This window comes from Callorhinus ursinus, unplaced genomic scaffold, assembly GCF_003265705.2.
Source record: "Callorhinus ursinus isolate GAN/ISIS: 27379988/994484 unplaced genomic scaffold, GSC_fseal_2.0 scaffold4, whole genome shotgun sequence".
In the NCBI taxonomy this organism is placed as follows: Eukaryota; Metazoa; Chordata; class Mammalia; order Carnivora; family Otariidae; genus Callorhinus; species Callorhinus ursinus.
The window spans coordinates 31,398,063-31,421,315 of NW_027397066.1; the positions used below are offsets into that span (position 1 = coordinate 31,398,063).

At 48.1% G+C, this 23,253-nt stretch overlaps 2 long non-coding RNA genes across 2 annotated transcripts; one reads left to right on the forward strand and one right to left on the reverse strand.

Moving 5' to 3' along the window:
• Window positions 1-1,034: 1,034 nt before the first annotated feature.
• On the reverse strand, window positions 1,035-4,478 carry LOC141372586 (uncharacterized). Its single transcript, XR_012377877.1, has 3 exons — window positions 4,343-4,478; window positions 4,025-4,202; window positions 1,035-1,187 (listed from the first exon to the last, which is right to left on the reverse strand). It is a non-coding gene; the product is annotated as an uncharacterized lncRNA (long non-coding RNA).
• LOC141372587 (uncharacterized) lies at window positions 4,026-20,064 on the forward strand. The gene is made up of 2 exons (XR_012377878.1): window positions 4,026-4,211; window positions 18,649-20,064. It is a non-coding gene; the product is annotated as an uncharacterized lncRNA (long non-coding RNA).
• The last annotated feature ends 3,189 nt before the right edge of the window (window positions 20,065-23,253 follow it).

Genomic DNA, 23,253 nt, shown 5'->3' on the forward strand with positions numbered 1-23,253 from the left:
TCCATCCATCATATCCACCCACCCATCCATCTGTCCATCCATCCGTCCTTCCATTCATCCACCCATCCATCTACCCATCCACCCCTCTACCCATCCCAGAAACACTGCGGAAGGCAGGCAGGAAAGAGAGAAGGGAATGGAAATTAAATTCCACTGATCACTTGCTATGCCAATAACGACAGGCTTAATCTCAGGACAATGCTGATGGATTGCTGGTGTCTGCCTGGAATGCTGTACTGGAAGGGTTCTGAGGTCTGGTCTATCTTCTCTAGCAAAGAGTATTGGGATTGATTCAAGGATATCAGCTATGAGCACGACTGGGGCGAGTGTCAGCAGTCACACACATCCTCAGAACCACCATACTGTGCCACACTCCCAGCTCAGGGCTAGTTAGGGGAGCAGACAAAGGACATTTTTGGCCTGATACCCACCTAGGACGGATGGGAGTGGAGAGCTGGCCATGGTAGGGGGCAGGGGCGGGATTTGGGGAATGAGGGCTTCCTGGGCGGTCGGTGCCGCTCTGCCAGGAAAAGCATGAAAGACTTCAGCACGCTAGTGAACCTTTCTCTGCTCTGAGCCCGGACGTGTTTTACACAGTGTCCTGATCCCTTAGGTCTTGGCTACTGACAGCTCTCCCAGTCATCCACTGAAACCCTGGGAAGTCCAAAGAGGTGATAAGCACAGCCTTGCAAGTGAGACCGTCCTGGAATTCTACCCACCACCACTGAGAAGCAGTTTGTACTCCCAGAATCCTTCTGAGCCTCAGTTTTCTCATCTGTAAAATGGAAAGAAACCCACCCCTACAGGATCGCAGTGAGGATGAAACATGGTATAAAGGTCCTGGCTCTAGTGACACTTTCTAAATGACTCGTTTTTATAAAAATCCTCTCGACTTTAATTTGGCGCTAGGTTTTCTATCAGCCGATAATATTTATTACACACTTAGTAGGTACGAAAGAGGTCTGAGGTCTAGGGTGACAGATAAGACAGACACACCATAGCAAACCGCAGGATCAGGGACAAGGGGCGGATTTCCAGCAGACATCTGGAACAGGTGGAGAATTTGAATGGGGTGCACATTGAGGACAAACAGCAGAGTGACTTCCCTTTTCCCAGCCATGAATTTGGGATATTCTTCTCTTTTCCTGCGTGGGCTTTTGTGTTCCTCACAGAAGAAACCTGTACTTCTGAGAAGCGGACAAGAGAAGGTCAGGCTGTTACTCACGAAACAATGACTCAAAACCCTGAGTCTTTTCCGGATTTACCTACTTTAAAAAAGAAACCCTTTGCCCCATTCAGGGGAGCGGGAGCAGCGGTGGGAGAGGCCGCGGGGGGGTCCTGCGGCTTTCTGGCAAAGGCAGTGCGTGTGTGAGGAAACCCTGCCGGCCAGCCGCTGCCACCAGAAGGAACCAAAACATGATGAGAAACCCCATTCGGCAGACCACGGAAAAGTCCTCTTTGTCGTTTGAAATTTTTATCTTGTTTGTGGCAAATCTAATGATTCAGTAACGACCACAGCTGTGTGGGGGCCTACGAATTTCCTCCGAGGCTTCTCCCCGCCCTTCCTAGCAGGAACAAAACCAGCTGGGGAGCCCGTCCTCCCGGCTCTTTCCAGCTTCTGCAATGTGTTCGGGACGAGCAGCCGGCCCGAGATTTTATCAGACTTCTCATGAATCTAATTCCGGGGGGAGGAAGCCAAGTCAAACTGGCTGTTTGGGTTCACGGACAATGCGTTTCTGGGCATGAAATTCAGCTCTTTCTCTGCTGTTGAGGTCAGTCTGAAAGAGCCCAACGGTGTCTCATTTTGGTCCTCACTATGGTCATGACAGAGCATCCCAGAGAAGATTCGGGGTTCCCGTACCCTGCCAAGGGAGGGCAGGTGGCATCTGCCAGTGACCCGCTTTCTTGCCCCTGACTTGTCCCCTCGGTCAGTGTCTCCCTACTGTGTGCTCTGAACCCAGGAGCAGCAAACAGAAGGCGAGGCAAGCTGGTATGCCATGGTGGCCACCGCAGTGTGGTGTGGGGTGCTGACTGCGTGACATCAGCACACAGCTGCCCGGAGGCCTGCAGCTGGTGTGGGTGTGGCTCCGCCCCCCCCCCCCCACCCCGTGTGGCTCTGTCTCATGGCATGCTAATGTCCCCCAGAGCCTTGCTCTCCTCATGGAGGAAATGAAGGCATGGAGGTATGTGTGTGGGGGGGGGCTGGTTGTTCATTCATGGGTCTATTTATTTATGCATCCATCAAACCGCGCCCCCCCCCTCGCCCCCAACACACACACATGGACTCTGTGCTAGGTGCCCGGGATAGGAAATGAATATGATTGGGCTCCTGCCTTCCTGGGCTCACCCTCTGGAGTGCAGGAGAAATATGCAAATCAGTCTAGAAAAGTCATCTGCGTGACAATGGGAGTGTGTGAGGTGCCCAGCCCTGCTGGGAAATGTGGAGAAAGCTGATCTGGAAGGGTGAGTCAAGAAGGCCAAAAGAGTGGAAGGATATTCCGGAGGCAAGGCTCCATTTTGCAAAAGAAGTTTGCCCGAGAACAATAGCAAGGCCGAAAGAGATCTTTAGCACAGAGAGAGAGACAAAGAAGGCAGCAGGGACTCTCCAGTTTTCAGGATCCAGCTGAGATTCCAGTTTAGTGAGAGAGAAGAATTTTTCCTTCCTCTGAATTTTGAAAAATGTATGGACCTTCATCAGGATGGCCCACATCAGGCCACTGATACTTGTTTTCCTGGGCCAGGCATGGGAGGAGATTTCTTGTTGCTCTTTCTCACACAGACCCTTGATAAAGCTTGAAGACTTTATAAAGACTGTTGCGATTTTTACTCTCTATGGGATCAAGGGCTCCTTGGAGAGTGGAAAGAAAGTGATACGCCATCTCCCCCAGAAAATGGACATCATTTTGCATGAAAATTCAGGAGTTTCCAGAACCAGCCCCTCTCCCAACCCACTCATTTGTTCCAGGTAAAGAACTTCCCACCTAGCCTCAGGTGTGGACCAGGGGCCTGGCATGACCCAGCGTAGACACAGAGTTTGATGGTGATACGGCCTGATGTGGGCATTCAGCTTGGACATTGTTGAGAAAGTGAAGTCCCAAGGCAGACCCTCAGCTGGGGCCGGCCAACGTTAGGTGAGGGCACGCGGTGGGGAGACGCGCTCTTGGCTCAGACTCGCGGCCCGGTGCTCTGGGACGTGGCAGAAACAGAGGCAAGGGAGCTGCCGGCTCCAGAGCCGTAATCTGTGATGAGGCTAGTGATCGGCACGTGTGTTTGGTCAGGTTATTGGGCAGTTACACCGAAGTGTGTACCCGGTTGAGGTACTTTCTCTTGACTTGAGTGGGTGAGTCGGGTAGGAAGGAGTGTGGTGACGACAAGACCATTCTCAGATGGGACAGAGCAAAGGCAGGTGTGCCAGGAAACCTCAGGAGCTGTGTGTAGCTCCTGTACAGACAGAGCTTTGAAAGGAAACAGAATCCTTTGGAGGACTTCAGCAGAGCCGATACTAGGGTGAAGCAAGAGGTGTTTGTGGTGTGTCAAAATGTAAGAGAGGGTTTCTCCAAACTCAGTAATTGAGATAACTAATATTTTAATGCAATCCTAAAAAGTCAAAATCAATGCCAAAAATCCACGGTGAAAATAATTTCAAAATTTCAAATAAAGATGAGATGCTGTTTTGCCCCTGCATGGATGACCTGCCTCTTACCTCACCCTAATCCAACTGGGCTTTGGAGCACAAAGGCATGCCTTTAAAGTCCAAACTTGCATTTGAGTAAGACTTGAACTTCATGAAGTTAGTGCCTGGACCGTGCTGAGTTAGTTCTTGTAGTTGTCTAGGAATGGTCCCTGGCAGTGTGGACACCTTTCCACCCTTGATGTAGCTTCAGCCCACCTTGCCCGCCCACCTTTGCCTGGGGAACATTGTTGGCAGTGACCCAAATGTCCCACCAGGTGGCACTCTTGCTTTGCTCCAACCAGGCCCGCCCCCACCCACCCCCCCACCGCCTTCCGTGAAGGGGATTCTTACCCAACTGAAGAGATTTAAACTAGTTGCTAAATTGTTGCCAGTTGTTTTCTGAAAGGCCAGAAAGAATCCTGAGCAGGGATGAGGGCAAGCAGAGATGGCACATGAAGAGGATTGGAGGGATCATCTAGAGAACCCAGCGCCAGGTATAGCTTGCTTAGGAACAATAGGCCGTCCAGCTCTTCAGCAGGTGAGAAAAATGAGAATTTTAAACCATCTTTTGTTCTTGTATGCAGTAGAAACACACATGACATGGGAGAGAAAAGGCGGATTAATGGTTTAGGTGAAGCGGAGGCTGATGGGAAGGGCTCTGGCACTCACCTGCAGTGCTGGCCCCATTAGCTGTGATCTTGGTCAAATAACTGGACTTAGCAAGCCTGAGATTCTTCATCTTGATGTGGGGATCCTTGTAGCTGCTCCCCTGGGGGGTCATCAGAGGCTTAAGTAAGTGGCTGTGCAGAAGGCTATTTGGCTGGCACCCGGCACCCAGGAAGTGCTCAGCAGACGAGAAGTGCTACAATGGGCTTCCCGGCAGAGGCTGAGAAGCTAGAGTTTGCCCCCTCCCCGGGCTGTTATGAATTAAGAGATGACCTCAGAGTGACCCAGAGAAATAACTTGATAATGAACCATGGCTTTAGCAGAGTCAACCAGAAGAATTTCCCACCTGGATCGAATTTCACAGGTGTGATTTTTGAACCAGGAAACCAAGCTGGGTTCCCGGGCAAAACCATCTCATCCTTGGTGACCGGGGGAACATCTGACCACCAGGTGACTGGCCCCACTTAAGCCGTGCATTGTTGTGGAAAGTATCTGTTACAGGTGCGTTGGTCCGTCGTCACCTTCCCATTAACCCAGTCTGTCTCCTTACCGTTCCGAATTCCTGAACTCACAGAGGTGCCCCTAAATTTACTGTTCTTCAATAAGAATAATAGTGGTAATGGTTTCTGTTTATTGAGGCTTACTTTATGTCAGTTGCTTCATTAAGCACTTTACACGCACTGTTTCGTTTATGTCTTAATACCACCTGGAGAGGTAATCGAGCCCATTTTACAGAGGAGGAAATGTAGGTTGAGGGAAACCTAGTACCTGATCCTTCTGCAGGTTATTGGTCTAAACAGTTCTATTGACTTCTAAATCAATCAATCATCCATCGATCGATTGATCTATCTATGTATCTATCATCTATTTGACATGTTAAATACAAACTACTTTGATCTACTAATTAAGACACATTCCTTAGAAGCCTCTAGGCTCTAGGGAAATCTGTTGGCCTCAATTCAGACTTCTCTTTTGACGATATAGAGATGTATTCATGGCTGTAGTTTGCAGACCCATGCATACATAACACATATACGTGACCTTCTGAGAGCACGTTCTTACTCAGGGCCCCATATTCGATTGTGATCCACTCTGCGTCAGCCACATGTCCAGGAGTTCCTGGAGAGAGAATTTCGTGCTGTATCCTCTCACTTGGGAGGACAATCAGACATTGCCATTCTCCATTCGGCACTGAGCTCCCTTTGAGGCCACGGACAAACCTTGCTGACCAGAATGGTCTCACTTTTCAATGGGAAGTTGTTGGACAAGAGAGGGGGTGTCAGAACATCAAGCTCAGTTTGACCTAGCTGCAAGAAAGAGCAGAAGAACAAATCTGTCTTCCCAAAGGAAAAATACCACCAGTGGTCATGGAGGGAACTTGGTTTTCAGTTCCCAACTGGGGAAGACAGATATCTGTCAAACGATGTGTGGTCAGATGGGGAGCCAGTGTGGATAAATGAGAGTTCCCACTTACAGCATGTTTGCTTTTCTCCCCCCAAATGCAGTTTATTTCCTCTAAATTAATATTGTAACTCATCTCAGATTAATAAAGTTTTCTCTAATAGAGGAGGCCCTGGGAGATTCTAGTTTATTACACTAAATGGGTTTTAATTAGACAATTAGAGAATGAGTTCTTCTCCAGGACTTCAAAACTGTCTTGTCAGATATTTCAGTGAAAATGTGGTTGGCTTTATTTATTTAGCAACCTTGAAAAAACAGTCACTTCCTGTGCATATTATTAGAAATGAATTCAGTCCTAAACATGAGTGAATTTACGGATTAAGAGAGGAAAAAATAATGTATTTCTTTTGCACGTAAACCTTTTTGTTAAAATAAAAATAAGCCCCAGTAGTATAATAAAATATAAAATCACTACAATTTCTTAGGGAAGTCGATGTGTTGAAAGACGTTTTGCATTCGCACGCTGAGATGTATGGAGGCTGGGAGGCAAGGGCCAAGGCTTACCCACTGCTTCATCCTCTGTCCCTGGCATAGGGTCTATGTGTGCTGTGTGCTCAGCACAGGCTTCCTGATTGGAATTCAGGTCCAGCGCACTGATTCGCCTTTACTTGATTCCCTGAGATGGAAAAGGCCAGTCTTCTCTCAGCACTGGCTTCTTCTGTAGAAGGCAGGGCACAGGAGCCTGGCCTCTGAGCCACCTCCAGGAGAGAACACCGGACCCAACGCCTCTCCTTTCTTGTGTGTGCCCCGGACGGGAGGACGGGAGCTGAGGTGGAGGCCCTTTCCCTGAGCACCTGTGACGGTGCATCAGGAGCTTTCTTTATTATTCCCCTGATCAGCACAACAGAGCTTTATTTATTATTCTTCCATCAGATGCTCACAAGGAGGATATGAAGACACTCCCATCGTTCATTTCCTCTCCATTCTTAGAGAGTCAGATCACCTGCACCAGGGAAGGACCTGGGATTCAAATCTGGGACTTGAGAATGGAAACTCCTTATACAAGGCTCAACTTCCTCGCCACAGCAGGGATCCATGCAGGAACAAGGGCTTAGCTGAGAATGGTAACCAGCTGTTTGTGACCTTGTGAACAAGGGCATTTCTAGGGCACTAAGGACAAGTGGTTGCTTTGGCAGATAACCCACCAGAGAGCTAGGAAATGAAGTTGACTTGAAATTGAGTAATTTCATGTTCGAATTTTCTTTTCCTCCAAATCTACCCACTGAAAAGTCCTAGGGCAGGAGGGGACCTGAAAAGAATGTCAGGATGGAAGATATGAATGTCTTTCTTTTGCATTAATTTTTTTTTTTTTTAAGAGGCTTATCTAAAGCTCCCGAGATCTGCTTAGGTCTTACATAGGAAGGTGAGTCTCACACTCTTCCATTAGAAAACCATCTTCATAGGTCAAAAGAGTCAAAGGACTCTGAGATTCTATTTATATCTTCAAAAAGCAAAATTCACTGCTAAGTTCAACACCCATTCTCCATTCACTGACCTTAATTAAATATCCATTTATCATCTTTTTATCTGGCTTGCGTGGCCCTGAAAACTCACGAGTGCTTTGCTGAGATGCTCGCTTCCTGCCCTCTCTCTGCACCCCCAGTCTGTGAGCTCTGTTTATCCCGGTCCCCGCATAGGAATCAGGTAAGGAAGAACAATCTCTGTGCCCAAGAAAGGGTTAGGTAGGAGAATTCAATGGAACAACCATGAACATAGGGCCTGTGGTGAGGTGTGAGGGACAGAGTCCTCTCCCGCCCTCTCACTCAGTGTCTGCTGGGGGGCGTACAAGCCTCTGTTGTCCAGGACCCCGTGGGCCACCCCATGGGGTCCTCTGCTGGGAGCCTGATGAAGGCCCACCTGAAGCTTTCTTTTGTATCCAGAAACTGTCCCTTTGAATCCAGCTCCTGGCCAACTTCTAAGACTTTTCTCCTTGCCAGGGAGACCTCAGGTTTTTGATTGATTAAAGAGAAAGGCTCCTTTGATGCTAAAAAGGAGAGCATCTGAGTTGCCCCATAACTTAATGCAATTACCTGTCCTGCTCCCAACCGGCTGGGATGAGCTAGGGAGAGAAAGTGTAGGAATGGACACACAACCAGTTACTTTCTCACTAGCCATCAGCAGATCAGGAATGTTCATTGAGGTTTATGATGCTTCCTGCCGCAGTGTGAAGTGCTTTCAACAAAACGAAAAACAAAACAAAATGATTTCTCTGCATTTCCAAATACTTTCCAATGATTTCACTACCTAGAAACCTCTGGGTTTTTGTTTTTAAATCCATTTAGAACATTTGCGTGTTGAACTTCTGTTTGCTTTTTCTGGAGGAATCTCCCCTCCCTGTAGTGGTTTGCTAGGGCTCCAGTAACAAAGTACCCCAGACGGGGGGGTGTAAGCAACAGGCACATATTTTCTCACAGTTTTGGAGGCTGCAAGTCTAAGATCAAAGTGTCAGTAGGGTCGGCTCCTGCTATGGGTGCTGAGGGAAGGATGTGTTCCAGGCTTCTACCCCGGCTTCTGTTGGTTTGCTGGTGATGCTTGGCATTCCCTGGCTTGTAGATGCATCACCCCGATCTCTGCCTTCAAGTTCACGCGGCCCTCTCCCTGTGTGTGGGACTGTGTCCAAATTTCCCCTTTTTATAGCGCACCAGTCATACTGCATTAGGGGCCCACCCTCCTCTGGTATGACCTCATCTCAGCTAATGACATCTGCAATGCCCTTATTTCCAAATAAGGCCACATTTTGAAGTACTGGGGGTTAGGACTTCCCTGCATGAATTCTGGTGTGTGTGTGGGGGGGGGGCGGCTCGGTCCAACCTCCGGCTCTAGCCGAGGCACCTCCCTGTTGCTGGCTGAAACCAGAGGTAGGGACATCCCTTCACCTGCTTGCTTCTGGTGCATCTGCCTCCTGGTCCCAGGGGATGACCCTGATGGCTGCTGTGGGTCCAGGCACCCACAGAGGACTTGGAAAACTGCCAGGAAGTCTCCCCGGAATGCAGAGTTGGGGCATACCTGCTCCCTTCCCAGGTCTAAGGGCCGCAGTGCCCACACCTGAGCCCCAGAGATTCTGATTCTGAGCTACTGGGCTGACGGCCGGGCTCCCCCACCATATGTATAAAAAACTCCCTGGGGGGTTCTAATATGCAGCCAAGGTTGAGAACCATGGTGATCCGGCCCACTGATTTGCAAACTGGCTGCACATTGGAATCACCCTAGAGGTTTAATAAATTCTAACGCCTGGCCGCCACTCCCAGAGTTTCTGCCTTCACTGGCCTGGAGTGGTAACCTGGCATAGGGATTAGGGAATCATTACCTTTCACGTGAGGTAAAACCTCAGATGGTGGCTTGCACCTAATTGACGCTCATTGCAAACTCAGCTTGGAATTGCTCTCGTTGCTGGTTTTGTGGGAGAGAGACCACTCTTTTCACTCTGCCATTGTTGATTGGTTTCCAGTGGCCTGCCCTCCGCTGGAATTTTCCTCAAATCAACCAGCATGGCAGACAGCGAGGGTTCAAGGAACTAAGACAGACTTACTTGAAGAAGAGTTTCTGGAAGACACTGTCACTGTGGTTATTAAACTCAGTCAACGGGCCTAAATGTGAAGGTGCAAAGCCATTCTTATATTCAGAGACAAAGCTCTGGTCTCTGACCATCTTTTAAAGGCTTTCTAGTTTTCAGACTGGGTAAAAATTGCCTTTCTCTCCCCAAGGGGTCAACAGGAAGCTTCTTCCTCCATGATGGACAGATTTTATTTGGCAAGGTATGTTTGGAAAGTCAGATAATTGTACTGACTAGAAATTGAAAACATTATTTTAATGTCCAAACATGAGACTGTTACAAACTATAATGCACGATTTGCACAATTTTACAAAATGAAAATACATATCTGAGAAATTTCACACTACCTTAAACTAACATTATAGGCCAATTATATTTTGATAAAAAAATTGATAAAAAAAAATCTCATGTTTCTTTTTTTCTGAAGCATGGATGCTTCAGATTAGCCCACCACCGATTATCGCTGTGATGAATTATTTGTTAGAAAAGTTTGAGACCCATTAAAACAAGTGGGTTTAGCCTGGTTTTCTATGATTTAAATGATTTTTAATATGCTTTCCCCTGCTGGGGATGCTCTTCCCTTACTAGGGTACCTGATGAACTCCTCCTTTTGCCTCAAAACCCACCTCAGTTCTCCTGCCCCCGGCACACCTCCCCCCCACACCCCCACACCTTAGAGGTTCACACCACATTCTCTGTACTCTGCAGAGTCTGTAACTCTGACTTTTGTACTTATTCCACTTATTTGTTTATGCATCTGTTTCATCCGTAAGACTCGATACCCTCTGAGGGCAGGAATGACTTCTATTCACTTCTTTTCCATGTGCTTTGCCCTGGGCCTGACCTAGAAGAGATCTCAGTAAGAGTCGGTGGATGAAAAGCAGTGTTGGTTTGGTTTTTTTTTTTCCCTCCTTCAAAAACAGCTGAAGAATCCCAAATGCTCCAAGTCACTGCTACTTCAAAATCCAAAAGGAGATTGCTAGTGGTTTTATTTTCTGAGTCAGCTGTGTGACTCTGAGTGTGTCCAGAAGACAGAGGAGTTGCCCGGGCAGGGGGCTCAGGGAGGGGTTGCCCCCAGATCCCGGCGTGTTGGTGGGAGGGGGAGAGGAGAATGTGGAGGGAGCGCAGGGCAGCAGCTGGGCCAGCTGTAAGGCCTGCCGTCAGCTCCCTCCTCCCAGGCTCTTTGAACAGCTCTGTGCCTACGGCCCCTTGGACAAGCCCTGGTATTGTTTGCCTCTAGTGTAGGGTCAGAGGCCTTGTAGGAATGGCATGATTCTACTTCCTTAAATAGCGACTTGGGAATGAAATGAGTAACCATGTCTTTAATTAGCCATACCCCAGAGGCCCGGAGGGGGCTGGTAAGTGGTGGGCTCCCAGCCAAGGTCAGCACTGTGCCGCTGATACTTGGTCCAGGCTGACTTGGTGGGACGTTTTATTTGCCTGGCTCTGCCAACTTGTCCTGTCAGCCCATCCTCCATTCTGCCCTCATTTCGGCCTGATGGGCCGCTCAGGGTCAACACAAGGGAAGAAGGGAGGGGAACAGCTAACTTCTGAGCATCTCTCCTGCGAAGGCTCTGGGCCACACACACCGGGGGAACAGCAGAATGGAAGATCAGAGAAGCGAAGGATGGAACCAGGTGGGAGGGTGGTCCAGGGTAGTCTGTGCTGGGCCGTCCCAGAGAGGTGTCCAAGAAAGAGGGTCCCGGTGACCAAAAGTTGCTTCCGAGTAATTTCAGTCCTTTACTTGTATGTTCAGACTCTGTAAATGGAAGCCACATTGCCAGTCCGGAGCTACCCTTAATCCAACCTTTTCCCTTCTCTGTCCTCACAGCCTGGACCTCCCCTGACCCTCTTCAAAATCCCCCAGAAAGCTGCCCTGATCCGTGCCAGGTTCCCTTTTCTATCCTGGGGACAACCTGTTTCTGGCCCTACTCTACATGCCTCTCATCTCTTCAAAACCTTCTTTCCTTCCGTCTCTTCATTTTTCTCTCCCAGCCTTTGATTCTGTATCACAGAAAAGAAAAATTCTGGCAATCTTGAATCCTAGAGAGTGATAGAATGGTAGCAATGAAGTGGGAAAGCACCTTTTTAGCTGGTGAGGAAGGGGGAGATGGGCTGGGAATCCTTAGAGGCTAATCATCTCTTTCCTGTCCCTCAGATGTGTGAACAAGATGGAACTGGGGACATGGTACGGTGTGCGAGCAGAGGAAGGAATGATCACGCTCCCCGGGGTGCTGAGGGTTCACCTCCCAAAGCCAGGAAGCCTGAGATGAGAGTCAAAGGAAAGTTAGGGGGCTCCCCGTGAGGCCAAGGAGGAAGGAGAAGGGGTTCCCATTCAGGAAGAACAACAGGGGCGCCGTCCCCTCTGATCCAAGAAGAGAAGGTTGAGTCCCTCAGTGGACTTGGTCAGGTCCCTACCCTATATTCTAGATCTAGACCCCCAAGCTCTCTAGAAGTGTAAGTGATTGCACATGTGGGGCAGGATCCCTTCCTTTTGGCTGTTTGTACTGAAACCTGAGATGCAGCAGGGACCTTGATGAGGGCTGTGTTCATGAACTGGTCCGGCAGGGCAGACAGATGTCCGCAGCTTTCCCAAGGGAAGAGAAGGCAAATGCAGACATCTGTGTTTGGGAGGTGAATTTACTGTCCCGAGGAAGGAGAGAACACCTCAGGCAGGTCTGGGCTGGGCAGGGCAGGGCTGACTTTGCCCAGACCAACTCCCGGACAGTTAGGAATGAGACAGAAAGCCTGCCTATGAACAAGCCTTTCTGCAAGTTCTTTCAGCTTCCACTTTCCTCAGTCGCCCATTCCTGACAGGTTTATTCTTAAGTGTCATTCCGCTTGGGCTCCACCTGTCCCCCTTTCTTCAGCTGCTCTCACACGCTTGTGCTTCTGGGCTATTAAATATCACGTTGTGCTGGGATTGTGGTGTCAGCTGTGATTTACAGGAATGGATCCGCTGGTGCTAACACAGCCCCCAGAATTCTACAGAGCAATCTCTGGAGACACACGGTGGGGTCCCTAGACCCCCAGAATCCCCTGGGAACTTGTCAGAAATGCGATTCTGGGGCTCTATCCCAGCCCCACAGAACCAGGGGGATGGTGCTGGAAACACAACCAATGGTGTTGGAACAAGCATGCTCTGGTTCGGGGTTGGTTGGTCTGTGCTCCAGGGTTGCTGACTGTCCCGCTGTTAACCTGTGAGGACCTGGGATGACTAGGGCTGGGTCCCCACGTGTGTAGGGGTTCCAAGGCCCAGGAAACACAGGTATCGAAGGGCCTCTTCTCAGAATGAAGACAAAAGCCCTCTTTGCTCTTTTCCATGAGCACCGTATGCTTGATAGCGTGCCAGACATGTTCCATCAGAGGCAGAAGTCTGACTTCTCGGCAGGCAAAGGAAGCTTTGCTCTCTGAGGGTGGGAGGAGCGTGGGCTTTGGCCGGGCTGGAAGTCGGCTCCCAGAGCTGCAGGCGAGCTCCACTGGAGGGCTTTCAGTTCCAGGGCTGATGAATGCACCCATCCCCTCAGTGCCTGCTCTAGGACCCACCCCACCCCTTCCCCTTCCCCTTCTCAGAAGCCACGATGCCCAATTCTCCAGCTCCCCTTGGAGCTGAGCAAGAGGAAATGCACTGGGACCGAAGTAGAGAAATTCAAATTCCCTTTAAGGGACTTTCTGAGGGCAAAGCCTGGAACAGATTTTCAGGGCAGGTTGCACAATCTTTTTTTTGGACATCTCTCGTAGAGGCCAAAAAATAGAGCTGTTCAAGCTGATTACCTAAACTAGGTACAATTCCGGCTTTCTGTGACTCAGCTCTGTGGTCTTGGGGGGAAATTACTTAACCTCTCGGCGCATTCATTTGCTTGATCTTAAATTGGGAGTCATAACGGCAAGATGCTCATAGGTGTTCGGGAGGATTAAATTAGATAATATATCCTGAGTAAGGATGAACTCAGGACCTGGCCTGTAAGTGTTTGCGAGATATCCGCTGTTAGCTCCTGTCAGTGCCGAGCATGGCGCAGACACTCAGTGCCTGCCTCCTGAGCGGATGACAGAATCCACCTCCCTGTCCGGACAGCCAGAAGCCACCAAAAATACGAGACCACCAAAAATACATTCCACTGCTATTGCCGATCCCCTTACATTCTGAACAATCCCATTCCCAGGGAGTGGTCCTATTTCTTAAGGCTTTAAGGAAGCTCGAAGCAGGTATTTTTCACAGTGTTTTTCTATTTCTGGAATGTCTTCTCTTTTCTGGTCTGTTGTCATCCAATAGGCTGTTGGTGGGGAATCAGAGTGACTTAAATTGCTCCCTTGGACAGAGGGAGGAAACAAAAAGAAATGGAGACTTCTCGGGTAGAGTTACAAGGCTTAGCGCCAGGTAGCGTTTCCTGACAAGACCCAGCATGGAATTCTCTTAGCAAGTTGGGAAGTGAGCCCCTCACATCTGTCTGAGCCCCCCTCTACCCCGTCCCACCACTCATTCCCAGCAGCCGGAACTTTATCAGCGTGGATGTCGGACAGGGACAGGGGGCTCATTTCCTTGGCTGAGCTGCTAAAGGGAAGAGAAACTGGGTTTTAGTGCTCACACCTGTGCTCCCAGGGAAAGGCACCCTGGGCAGCCACAGGTCACACCTGGGACCATCTAATTCCCCGGAGAGATTGGTCTTCTTCATATGCTTTTATACCCACATCATGTAGGTGGTTTCTCCCTACTGTGGACCCCGGGCATTTTATAGTGAGGCTGTTAAAAAACTCCAGTGCAGGTGCAAAGGGTGAGGGGTAGGAGCGTTTGCAGAGTGCTTTGGGGGTCCACTCCCTTGCAGAATCCTCCAGTCTCGAAGCCCAGCCGTGGCAGCAACCTGGATTGCATGCTTTTGATTTTGCCCAAGTGGCCGGATTTTTCCCTGTGGATGAATCATCCAGTTCTTGTCCTAGCCCCTCCCCCACCTCCACTCCCCTGCAGGGACCTCCAGGTGACCTTGATGGCTGGACATTCCTTTGTGGTGCCCCTCGAACTTCTGCTTGTGGGTGAGTTTTTAACCAACATGTAAAAACAGGAACTCACAAAACAGATGAGCTGGGGAAGTGGATGATTATTTGTATTGGCTATATATAGGAAAGAGTCAGTTTATAACGGAATTATTTTTATATGCTATTTTTTCCCCCCAAAGCTCAGAACAGCGATCCAATCTACGGATGCCTATAAGCATTTATTTTTATAGTGTCTCCTCTCTCCCTCCTGGGGGTCAGATACGAGCTCTTCCTGACTCCTCTACCACGTTTATGACTTTTTCCAGTGCCTGGCGCCGAGCTCGGCACTCAGCAAGGCCCTGCGAGTGATCCTGACTGCTGGCTATACACAGGCCTGAACAAGGGGAGTCCTGTGGGTGCCTTGGAGCTGTAGCCCCAAGCTGGTGTTTCCAGGAATGCACTGCTTGAAGAAGCAGTCTTTCTTCCTCTCAAGGTGGCCTGGCAATCAAAGGGCAAGGCAGGTGTGCTCACCCCACCCAGCCTTCTCCCGTCTTGGCTGGGAAAAATCTGTGCAACATTGGAAGCAGCCCGAGTTCATTCTGTACGTGTCTGCAGTGTGACCCTGTTCCTCTGTGGCTTGAAAACAGGCAAAGCGTGAAGCAGGAAAATCTATGGGCTGCAAGGAAGAGAGCTCTGTGCATTACTGCTGGCTGACTTCCCACCTCTCGGATTAAGTCTGATTTATTTGGCTGTGACGGAGTGTTATGTCTGTCACTGAGGGAGCTGGTTAAGAAGGAAGCCTCTATCTCGGAGCCATGTAAGGGGTCAGCTGTCAGATGGACGGCTCAGCCAGGGGCTCTGTGCTCTCGGGGCTCAGTGCCCACGGTGAGTCTTCGGCTCTATTCCCAGATGTCCCCCTCCACACCCATGTTGCGCCTTCTCTTGAAATGGCCTTGTAGCTGTGCTGCGGCCTCTGCTCACACTGTTTCTCTCAGCAGGAGGCCCTTGTCCTCTGTCCAGGTTGCCAGCCCTTGGAGGGGGCAGAAAGTTTCTTCTCTTTGCATCTCCAGGGCCTGAGCTAATGCTTGGCATCGAGAGGATACTCAACAGATGCTTATTAAATGGGGGGATGGAGGGATGGTCGTCTCTCGCCTCACCTGTCCTGCTCACCTGGCTTTCAGGGAAATTTATCGAGTGCCTACTATGTGCCAGGCTCCATTCTAGGTACTTGGGACACATCGAAACACAAAAATCTCTGCCCTTGGGGCGCCTGGGTGGCTCAGTTGGTTAAGCGACTGCCTTGGCTCAGGTCATGATCCTGGAGTCCCCGGGAACGAGTCCCACATCGGGCTCCCTGCTCAGCGGGGAGTCTGCTTCTCCCTCTGACCCTCTTCCCTCTCGTGTGCTCTCTCTCTTTAATTCCCTCTCTCAAATAAATAAAATTAAAAAAAAAGAATTTTAATAAAAAAAAATCTCTGCCCTTATGGAGAGAAATTACATTCTAGTGGGGGTGGCAGATAAAAAACAATAAATAAATAAGTGATAAGTGCCCTGGGAAAGAGAAATGGGAGTTGGCAGCAATCATGATCTTAAATAGGGTGGTCAGGGCAGGCCTCAACCGGAATGAGTGGGTCCCCACCTGAACAACCACTGTATTTTCTCTGAGCCTCTCATCTGGCATTATTGCTTATTCTTTGTACTTATGTGTTTACACACATGCACACACGTGTGTACACACACACATCCCCACATATGTGGGTTATGCCTATGTTGGCTCTCTTCCTAGGCCGTCAGCATCCAAAAGTGACTTTTATGCCCGATTAGTATTTGTATCCTTTTTAGCATCTAACACATAATAGGTGTTCAATAAAAAGTGGTCAAATGAATGCGTGTTGATACTTGATTTGCTGAAGAGAGTTATGCAGAGTCATTTCTTCCTTCCTGCAGAAGTAATACATGTCATCCTATTTTATACACACAGAACTTGCTGTCCTTATGTTCGGTATCAAATACCTTGGGACACTTTGTGAAGAGCGTTTACCCTTATACTCGGCTGAAGGCCACTGATCTGCCTCAATGGCCTTTAGGAAGAAAACAGAATTAAGCAGGGAACACCACAGGGTGGGTGGGGGGCAGGGGCAGAGCTTTCCGTCTGTAAAGGATCTGCTTTTTTGAGCTGCATTGACTCTCAGTCTGGCCCGGCAAGCTTTGGTAAATGTTTTTGCTTCCGGGGACTGATGAATGCTTTGGTGTCCCTAAAATATGAATGTGGTTTTACGAAAGATAGTGATATGTGGACCCCAAGAGAGCGCAGTGGGATTAGGTAAGGTAAATCCTGTTTGGGAGGGAACCCAGGTGCAGAGATGGGCTGGGTAACAGAATTGTGTGGTGTGAGTGCCTGGGCGCTGTTTTGGCCTGATCTGCAGAGAAGACCTTCTGCTACACCCCGAAGGGGACAATGGTCTTGTCTGTTGCTGTGAAACTGGGGTGAAACTTACACTCCTCAGAGTTCCTTGCACTGTGCTAGATCCTGTTTCAAACTGCTGAAAGGGAATACTAAAAATGGTACTATTAATACAAGAGCTTCCATTTATCACCATGGACCCATCTCCATGTTTAGCTTCTATCCAATATTGTAATTCTCACAGCTGTCTGGGAGGGAAGGGTCACCGTTCCATCTTTATGGGCAAAGAGACTGTCATTCCAAGAGGCGAGTTTCACCCAGGTTGTCCAGATGGTAAGGGTCAAACTGAGGGTTTGACTCCAGGCCCGTCTGGCTCCAAAACTTGGCCTCACGACCACCAAAGGAGAAGACAATTATTTTTTCTTAAAACAAATGTGGGGTATCCCCTAAAATATAATTGTGGAGACCATGGAAACACGGAGTCTGGGAGGTGCTGCATTTGTGTCGCAGTGTGTGCTGCAATGACAATTCAGGACAATGACGTGGCACCATGTGACGGTTGCAGCAAGTGGGCCACTTACACGTGTGAACAGGTGCTAGAAAGATGTGGTCAAAATGGAAGAGGTTAGGTGAGCTTGGTGAGGTTATGGAGGGTTTGCTCTTTCAAAGTTTTCTTTAATATCATTGATATATATTTCTAATCTCTCTCTCTCTCTCTCTCTCTCACACACACACACACACACACACACACACACACACACACACACACATGCATGTGCAGTATGTTTAGCCTCTTCTTGCTTCCGAGATCCAAGGCTGGCCTAATGCAGGGCTACATTGATGTCTGCCACCCCCCGCAACACACTCTACCACATTCCTCCCTTGGGTTCCCATCTATCCAAGTAAATCAACAGCTTTCTCAACAATGACTGAGGGTCTTGCCCATTTCCTTTCGATCAGATTCTTTTCTTCTGTTTAATCTACCATCTATTTCTATATACCAATCCTGGAGCAAGTAGACACGCTGGAAATATTTGTTTAAACAAATCCCACCCCACCAAATTATAGATTAACCCCCTTGCGCTAAGCTTTCAAGTTCATTTTGCTTAATAGCCACGGTTAGCCCACGGGTGTAAATGTCCGAGACTATACATCACCCTTCCAACTTCCTGTGTTGCCCCCGTCCACACCCACTGTGCTGGGCTCCGGTCAGGCTGATGCATTTCAGTTCCTCAGACCCACTGGGTTCTTTCCTGCCTCAGGGCCTTTGCAGATACTGTTGCTTCTTCTTGAAGTGAGCTGTCTTCCCTCCACCTCCGATCTGACTCTTCACAGGTCCTGCTGCTTCTCATCTTTGGATTCTCAGCTTGAACACCATCTCCTGAGAGGGGCCTCTAACCACTTTCTGCACAGCGGGTCCCTGACACTCCGTTCTTTATCACTACACCTTGTTTCCTTTGTAGTCCATCACTATTTGTAATTATGTATTTCTTTGCTGCCTTGCTTAGAGCCTTCCCCCCGCCCCCAGCATGTCAGCTCCATGAGGAAAGGGGTGGATTCTGTCATTTTCAGCACATATACCCAGCACCCGGAAGAGCCTGGCTTAGGCACAGGCTCTAATAGATGCTCAAGTATTAACTGAGTTGGATGAATGAATGAATGATTGAGTATTTTACACAATCTTTTTTCTTGTCTTTTTTTTTTTTTTTTTACATCCTTAAAGATTACTGGATACTTTCTCACTGCTGTTCTTCTGGTTATATAAATGAATGCTTTCCCCTTGAATGTGGTTTTGGGGTTTTTGGTGTACATTTTCCCCCTTTCAGGTTCAGATGTCATTTTATGTTCTCTGAACCATGCAGGCAGATCTTTTGTCTTGTTCTTCCCTGCCCTAGTAAGATGTACCCCTTTTCTTGACAGCAAACTGGGAAAATCAACAGGACCGTAGAGAACGATATGTTGAAGGGAGGACACTGGGGAGTGAGGCCTTGGACCGAGGCCGAACATCAGAGAGAAGAAGCACTGCGTGGACACACGCCCCAGACTGCTTTCTAGGGAGACATGCCTAGAGGTAGAGATGATTTCTTCACACCGATTACAAATCCAGCCTCAGGGTACGTGGTGGTCATGATGGCAGGTGGAAACCATCTTTCAAAGTGTGCTCTGCCAATCAGCAGCACCAGCAGCACCTGGGAGTGTGTTTGAACTGCAGAGTCTTGGGGCTGGCATTGGACATACTGAATCAGAATCCGTATTTTTGCCAAGCCACTCGGTTCACTTGTATGGCCAATACATTTTTCAGAATCACCCGTCTACTCAAGATAGCTGCTGGAAATTGATTTTGCTAAAGGCAGAGGAAACTTCTAGTCAATTATTGGCATGTGTTCCCGACCAGTTCATCCACCAGGAGGGAGGGAAACTGCTTATGCAAGCTCTCTTCTGGCCACAAAGAAGGCTGAAGTTGACATGAGCTGGGACAAGTAAGGTGATCTTCTCATTTACCCTGGAGTTCTTGAGAGCCAAGGTGGGGGCTTGGGGGACAGTCAAATACTAGAGGCGACAGAGGAGCGGATTTCAAAGATGAGCATGATGCAAGGTTCTTTAAGGGAAGATGGCATGACAAGGTGAGAGCCTTTAAAGACAGAACTTCCGCTATGTCTGAAACCAAAAACAGTGCCAGTGAGGAAAAAAAGGAGGGTGTCTAAAAAGGTGGGTGTGGCCACCCAAGGTCACTTATGGAATGCAGACATGCACAGAAGGAGGAAGGAAGAACACACGACTGAGCAGGAATTTAGAAGACTTACTTGGATCTATACCAAGAGTGGCAGGTGGCTAAGGAAAGAGAAAAAAATGTGACTTGTTAAAGCGTTGGCGACAAGAGCTTCTCTGGGTAAGTGTGGAGCTAGGAGGGCCAGAGAGGAACATTTCTGCTATTTGGAAAGCAGCATGTGTCACTGGCTCAACAAGGTCCACCTGACGGCTGTCCCCCCCCCCCCCCCCCCCCTCTCCTTCTCAATCACATCGTCATGGCATCTATTGCTGCTTGGAATTAGGTAGTCGATTTCTTGTTTTCTCATTCATTATCTACTTCGACCTCTTCTAAGATGTGAGCTCCATGAGAGCGGTGACTTCATTTTTCTGATTGGCCACCAGATTCCCAGAGCCTGGCCCATGACAGGTGCCACACACATGTGAATGAATGAACCAATGAATGAAGCCAAATGCCTCAACCCCTGTGTTCTGGGGGAGGTATCCAAATTCTGTTCACTTCTGTCTGCTCTGTCCAGACCTGGACATGAGGCTTTCCAAAGGACAATAAACTCAAAAAGAAAAGAGGAGAGTTAGTCACCTTCCTTGAGAACCGACGCTGGGTGTGCATGTGTGACATAAATGATACCACTGAGCTCTCCTGCTAATTGGGGCTGGTCTTCTCATTCCCGTTTAACAGACAAAGAAGAGGTTCAGGGAAGTTAAGTGACCTGCCCAAAGCTACTCAGGAAGCTAGATGTGAACTGAGTCTTTCTGGTTCCAGAACCCACGCTCTTTCTATTATGTTGTATTGAGGCTTGACAGGAACCAGACTAAAAGAGAAATGAACCCTTTAACTGCTTTAAATAAACTTAAATCTCTAAGCCCTGGACAAGGTAAGTATAAATTATTGCCACAATAATGCTGCTTAAAAAAACCATTCTAAAACCCTGTGGTGGACGACGAGCGCTTATTTCTGGGTCGTGTGTTTGTGGGCTGGCTGGGGTTTGGCTGATCTAGGCTGAGTTCTGCTGGGCATGGCTCCCAGCTGTGGACTGGGTCTAGGTTTGCTCCATTAGTCTTGCATTATGCTGGTACCAGTGGGCCTCCTGGGACATGCCCTTCCCTTGGTGGTGGCAGAGCACAAATAGGATGAGAAAATCACCATACACAGGGCCTACACTGAGAAGGGGCACATTGTTCCTTCTGCCGACATTCCAGTGGCTGAAGCAAGTCACATGCAGCCAAGCTCCACACCAATGAGACGGGAGATACATACCATCTCTAGTCTGGAGAACTGCAGCATCACATGGCAAAGGGTATTGATCCTGGGCGGTGTGAATGATGGGGAGTAATGGTGTGATTGACCTTAGGAACATGTGTGGAACAGACATGGCCTGCAGGACTGTACCATTTGCTTTAAAATAACTGATTTGGGGCGCCTGGGTGGCTTAGTTGGTTAAGCGTCCGACTCTTGATTTTGGCTCAGGTCACGATCTTGGGGTTGTGAGGTAGAGCCCTGAGTCAGGTTCCGTGCTGTGCTGGAAGTCTGCTTGAGATTCTCTCTCTCCCTCCCCCACTGCCCCTCCATTGCCCTCCCTGCGCTCGCTCGCTCTCTCAAATAAATAAATAAATCTTTAAATACGTGACTTCATGGAAGCCTCACAAAGATCCCATTTGGTAGGATTGCTGCTATCCTTATTTTTCAACAAGAAAATTTAGGCTCTTGGTTGGTTGCTCAAGTTCTCACTGAAGTCAATGACCTAGCAGGGACATACACCCAGGTCTGTTTGGCACCAAAGCCCATAATCTTAGCCCTGACTCAACTCTATTGAAACCACCAACAGCTATGATGGAAAAGGAGCTGCCAGAAATTTTTCAAAACCATGTGGCTCCATGATCCTCAACTCTATGGTCAAATAATCTTTGACAAAGCAGGAAAAAATATGCAATGGATAAAACACAGTCTCTTCAATAAATGGTGCTGGGAAAATTGGGCAGCTATATACAGAAGAATGAAACTCAACCATTCTCTAACACCACACACAAAGATAAACTCAAAATGGATGAAAGACCTCGATGTGAGACAGGAATCCCTCAAAATCCTAGAGGAGAACATAGGCACTAACCTCTTCGACATCAGCCACAGTAACTTCTTTCAAGATACATCTCCAAAGGCGAGTAAAACAAAAGTGAAAACGAACTTTTGGGACTTCATCAAGATAAAATCTTCTGCAGAGCAAAGGAAACAGTCAACCAAACAAAGAGGCAACCCACGGAATGGGAGAAGATTTTTGCAAATGACACTATAGACAAAGGGCTGACATCCAAGATCTATAAAGAACTTCTCAAACTCAAAACCCAAAAAACAAATATAATCAAATGAGAAAATGGGCAGAAGACATGAACAGACACTTCTCCAAAGAAGACACACAAATGGCTAACAGACACATGAAAAAATGTTCATCATCATTAGCCATCAGGGAAATTCAAATCAAACCACATTGAGATACCACCTTACACCAGTTAGAATGGCAAAAATTGACAAGGCAAGAAAGAACAAGTGTTGGAGAGGTTGTGGAGAAAGGGGAACCCTCTTACACTGTTGGTGGGAATGCAAGTTGGTACAACCACTTTGGAAAACAGTGTGGAGTTTCCTCAAAAAATTAAAAATAGAGCTACCCTATGACCCAGCAATCGCACTATTGGGTATTTACCCCAAAGACACAGATGTAATGAAAAGAAGGGCCATATGCACCCCAATGTTCATAGCAGCAATGTCCACAGTGGCCAAACTGTGGAAAGAGCCAAGATGTCCTTCAACAGATGAATGGATAAAGAAAATGTGGTCCATATATACAATGGAATATTACTCAGCCATCAGAAAGGATGAATAAACCAACTTTTAGATCAACATGGATGGGACTGGAGGAGATTATGCTAAGTGAAATAAGTCAAGCAGAGAAAGACAATTATCATATGGTTTCACTTAGTTGTGGAACATAAGGAATAGCAGGGAGGACATTAGGAGAAGGAAGGGAAAAATGAAGGGGGGAAATCGCAGGGGGAGATGCACCATGACAGACTGTGGACTCCAAGAAACTGAGGGTTCTAGAGGGGAGGGGGTGGGGGGATGGGTTAGCCCGGTGATGGGTATTAAGGAGGGCACGTACTGCATGGAGCACTGGGTGTTATACGAAAACAATGAATTGTGGATCACTACATCAAAAACTAATTATGTATTGTATGGTGTCTAACATAACATAATAAAATTAAATTAAATTAAAAAAAAACCAAACCATATGGTTGACAAAGAAGGGGCCAGAAGACTAGACACACCCAAATGGATAAATTTTCCAGAGATGGGAGAAAATGGGCTCCTGAATCTGTATATAAGCTTGAGTTTCTTTTTGTGTCATGGATGGATGTCTTATAAAACGCTCTATGGAAAAAGCCATCCGTCCTGTGCCTGGGCTAATAAATCAGGCTGGATGCTGGTAGGAGACTGGTGAATTCATCTGAGCTTCCTCATGCTAATCCCTCAGCTTATGTGGGTAATGTTCAGCCAATCTCTTCTGCTCCCAGTATTGGTTTTATACTCTTGTGGTCAGGTGCTTCTCTTTAATGTCTGACTACCTTAATTCTCAACTTACCTATTCCCTGGACCTTTGATTTGGGTCCCTTCAGGGGTGGTTTGAGGGCTCCTTGCATGAATGCCCATTTAGGTTCCTGCTGCTCACCCTCACTGCCTTGCTCATAACTCCCAGACAAAGCCTG